Source organism: Asparagus officinalis, chromosome 2 (genome assembly GCF_001876935.1).
Source record: "Asparagus officinalis chromosome 2, Aspof.V1, whole genome shotgun sequence".
NCBI classification, from domain to species: Eukaryota; Viridiplantae; Streptophyta; class Magnoliopsida; order Asparagales; family Asparagaceae; genus Asparagus; species Asparagus officinalis.
The window spans coordinates 45,933,976-45,938,493 of record NC_033795.1 but is presented as its reverse complement, the minus strand read 5'-3'; the positions used below and the strand labels follow the sequence as shown (position 1 = coordinate 45,938,493).

The 4,518-nt window shown below is 41.1% G+C and overlaps 1 long non-coding RNA gene across 2 annotated transcripts; it reads right to left on the bottom strand.

Annotated features, from left to right (window-relative positions):
- Positions 3,283-3,927, bottom strand: LOC109829519. 2 transcript variants are annotated; one of them, XR_002244055.1, is made up of 3 exons: positions 3,690-3,927; positions 3,507-3,593; positions 3,283-3,383 (listed from the first exon to the last, which is right to left on the bottom strand). It is a non-coding gene; the product is annotated as an uncharacterized LOC109829519 (long non-coding RNA). The 2 variants fall into 2 exon arrangements; XR_002244054.1 differs by having other exon boundaries at positions 3,507-3,590.

Sequence of the window (4,518 nt, the reverse complement as noted above, 5' to 3'; positions counted from 1 at the left end):
ATCTCAAACTCTCTATGACACTTATATACAAAAATGAAACAAATGGAGGGCTGGTTTTTACTTTCGTCATCTTCTCCTGGAATGGCAGAGGCTCCGCAACAGGACTTCCTTTACCTTTTGATTTCTTCTTGGATGACGATCTGACCCACTATTTATCTTCAATCAGATCAGGATGAACCTAGAGAATATCACCATTTGGGGCTGTGTGTGGCACAAGTCTTTTCTGGCGTTGTTTGTGAGGATCGTCGTTTACTGTCTTCACCGCTGCATTCATTACAGGCTCGGGTTGAAACCAATTCAGAGGAACAGATCCGAAGCTGATTGACACTGCATTCGCACTCACCTTATTCTCCTTAGATTGTTTCATAGTAATGACTCTAACATCGATCAAAGTTCGGATTTTGTCTTTCAGGGCATAAGAACCGCTCTGTGGAACGCGTAGTACTTCGGATCATTAACCCTATTAGCGTCTTCCTAGTCTTGGATCGGAGGCAACTTGATTTTGTTATTCTCTATGAGGTATTTGAAAATACCAGGGACTTCTACTTCTCAAAAAGAGTAAACCTTCAGGAATTTCGGTTCTGATGTCTTCTGTTTTTGAGGTTGTCGTTGCTACTGCGACTACTGAGACGCCTTTGGCTGCTGCTGTTGTGGTTACGCTTGCAGCTCGAACGTTTGGTTCGCATCCACTGCGTTTACTTGTGCTTTTTCCTTGCCCCGAGGGACAAAATTCTGTTGTGAAGTATTTATCACCGTTTGACCCCTTTCGGCCTTCTTCCTCTTGAGGAAGCGTTCGGCTCATTCTCCTTGCACCTTCAAATCCCTCTAGGTCTTGGATGGTGTCATTCCCACGACTTCGAGAATATCCAACGAGAGGTTATCATGACAAGTTTCAAATATGAAGTCTTCGCCGATCGGATCTCGACAATTCATTGCCTTGTTCCGGAATCGTTTGACAAAGTTCTCAACTAACTCTCAGTCCTTCTGCTTCTCATCGAATAACGTTTTGATTGAAACCTCGGTGTCTTCATCTAAGAAATTTGTGAGAAACATATCTTTCATGTCATCCCATCTGCTGATACTCCCCGGCTTAAGATGGTGATACCAATCGAAGGCTGCTCTGCGAAGAGTGCTAACGAATGACCATACCATTTAAGGCTCATTGCTGGAGATTATTCCCAAATGAGACTTAAAGTATATTAAGTGCTGAGTGGGGGAACCATTTTTTTCAAATGGCGTGAAGTTGATTCCCATTCTCTCGGGTATGGACATGGTATTCTGGACTTCTTTACCTCCTGAGCACTCATCAAGGCGTTGATTTTGCTCTCCAAGTCCCTCATCTTCTTATCTTTGCTAATATCTTGCTTCGACCGATTACGAGGAGAAGTGACATGGTCTTCCTTCATACTGTTGTTGTCTGAGGGTCCACCCTCAGCATTGTTATCAACGGGAGGGATTTTCGTATTGGCGTTCTCGTCCGCATCCCGATCACTGTCAACCTGATTAGTGTTATTACAATGACTGGTGTCACGCCCCGCTTCCCAAAATACCAAGGAACCGAGACGCGAGCAAGCCCGCGACATATTAGATTGAGAAGAATAAATAAAATTAAACATTCTTTCTCAACCTAATACGCTAAGCGTCAAAAAATAAATACAAAGGCACAGATCCCCGATCACAGTAGCGGGAATATAATGAACAACTCAGAATAAAAAAAGAGACATCACCTATAGAATATCACCCGAGACACAAAGTTTGGGTCAAACATGCCCTTATTACAAAACAGTCCAACTAAAATAAGAAAATACATAGTCCAACAAAATAAGAAGGAAGTACTGCAAAAATAACTAAGTCTCTCAAAAGACTAAAGGATAAGGTACTACATAAATAAACTAGTGTCCATCAGTGCCTACGTAAAAGAAAAGGCTAAGCTTCCATCTGTTCTTCTGTTCCACCTGGAAGACACTCCGGCTGGGCATACTCCTGCTCTAATGCATCATCATATTAGACAAGTCCGTCCACTAAATCTGACGTACACCAGAGAAAACAGGTGTACGTCAGCGTGTATGGCACACGGCAAGATCCCACAAGGAAAGTAGAAACGGTCGAATGACCAATGCAAGAACAATAATAATAATAATAGTAATAATCTAAATGAAATCCACCACTAGAATATAATAATCAGAAGAATCCAAAATCGATCGCGTAACGAGGTCATACTACTAGCCATTGTATAACGGGTCACTGGTACATTTCTCACACAGAGTCAACGCTCCTGTCATCGAATACTGACTGTTCACAAATCCTCTATGTGTATCCAATCCCGCTACACATGCGGCCTAGAGGACTACACGCAATCCGTTTATTGCCTGGTCCGAACTTCAAACAGAACCCGAGTGACGAAATAAATTTCCCACTGACCAAAGTGATGTACTCACTTCACTTTAGCATTACAAACTAACCCCAGTGGCAACACCAACCACTGGCGCGAGCCTGGAATATACATCAACAGCCTTATCCGATCACATGAACCATGACTTCCCCATCCCAACTCTCTTGTTTTTTTAAGCTAACATACACACATGTTTCTAAGTCTTAAACAGGACACACCAGGCCATACTAGTCATGAATTTCTAACGGTTCTAAAACATAACAAAGAGTAATAAATGCAACTAATCATATACAACAATATCATAGCGTATCACATAATTAAAATTAAGAAACCTAAATCATGAATAATGCGTAATAATCCCTTTCTTAAATAAATCGTTTAAAATTATTTATAAATGTTCTAAAATAATTCCTTTTATAAAACTCTCTTAAATTATTAAAATTATTCTAAATTGATACTTATTCTAAAATAAATTCTTTTAAATTATTTATAATTATTCTAAAATAATTCTTTTATCAAATAAATTCTATTAATTTATTATAAGTACTTTAAAATGATTTTTCACCAAAATAATTTATTATAATTATTTTAAAATGTTTTTTTGTTAAATAAATTCTTTAAAATTATAAATTATTCTAAAATAATTTTATTTTATTTTATCTTTATAGTATCTATTATCACAATATTATTTTTAGTACTTTTTAATATCATTCGTCAAATAAATCCGTGATTGTCATACGTTATTGTTCACAGTCCATTACGTCCACGACAGTTCTATACGTTATAGTTCTCAGTTCAATATGTTCACGACAGTTCTATATTTGTAACGAATAATTATTCAAAAAATGAATTCTTATGCATAATTAATCTGTGATCAAACTAAAATTGTACTGAGCAAGAATAGGGTTCTTGCCTTGGGTACGTCGTCAACTACAACGGGGGTCATCGGGGCGGTTGCACGGCGTTACGATGGGTTTCGCGGAATCAACGGCTAAAATTACAACTTAGAGTGTTATTACGACGTGTGATATTCAAACGAATATAACTAGGTATAGATAAGGAGCCCAAGTAAAAGGAATATTCCGTGTGATAGACAACACGAAGGGCTACGCACCGGCGAAGACGATGTTGGAAACGGAGACCGGAGGTGGCCGGAAAGCGCGTGCAAAGTCGGCACGAAACTGTCGGGATCTGTGAACTGCTGCCGTCGAGCGATGTTTCGGACGTTACAGAGAGAGATAAAGAGTGAGTTAGAGTGTGATACAAATTGAAGGTGACAACATGTAGGTCTACTCACCAGAGAAAAAATCGATGAAAACGGAGGTCGGAGGTGATCGTAAAGTGCACGCGAAGTTGGCACAAATCTGCAGTTTTCTGCAGTGCAGATTTTCGCCGTTCGGTCGCTGTTCAGGCTCGTTTCTCGCTGGTCGGAGCTTCTCCTTGCTGTTTGGGGTTACCGGATGTGGAAGGAGGTTTCCGGGGTGTCTCAGTGGGCTCCAACAGGGTTCGTCGGCGGCTAAAAGGTGGGGACAGCGGTTGTAAGGGCTGGCGGCATCGACGGGGTTCAGGTCTGAGGGCAGGAGCTCGCTGGTGGTTGGACAGTGGTGTGGCTTTGAGCTCGAGGTGGTGATGGTGATGGGTGAAGTGGAGGATAGGGCAGTCGTCGTGGGACAAGAAGATGAAGAGAGAACGAAGAGAGAGAGAGGGAGAGGGGGTCTGTGATGGGTTGGCTTTGAGGAAGGAGAGAGATGAAGATGAGAGAGGGAGAGAGATGACAGGAAGAGAGACAGCAGTCGGTAGGAGAGCAGCGCCCTCGTGGGCGGCTTGAGTAGTCTGTGCGCGTTTGTCAAAAGTTGTTCGCGGTTTGGTGTTGGTGGAAGAGAAAAAATGAGATGAAGAGAGGAGCTGGGTTTCTTGAGTGAGTTTGAAGAGAGAGAGAGAAAGTACGTGTGTAAGGAGCGAGACAACGTGACGAGGGAGGGATGGTTGCTGGGAATTTGATGAGGAGCAACAAGCTTTGGATTATTTTCAAATGAGTTCACAAAAATTCAAACACTTGCATATAACTACCCTATTCATTTATAACTATAACATTTATTATGATATGTGTATCTATTATTGCATAT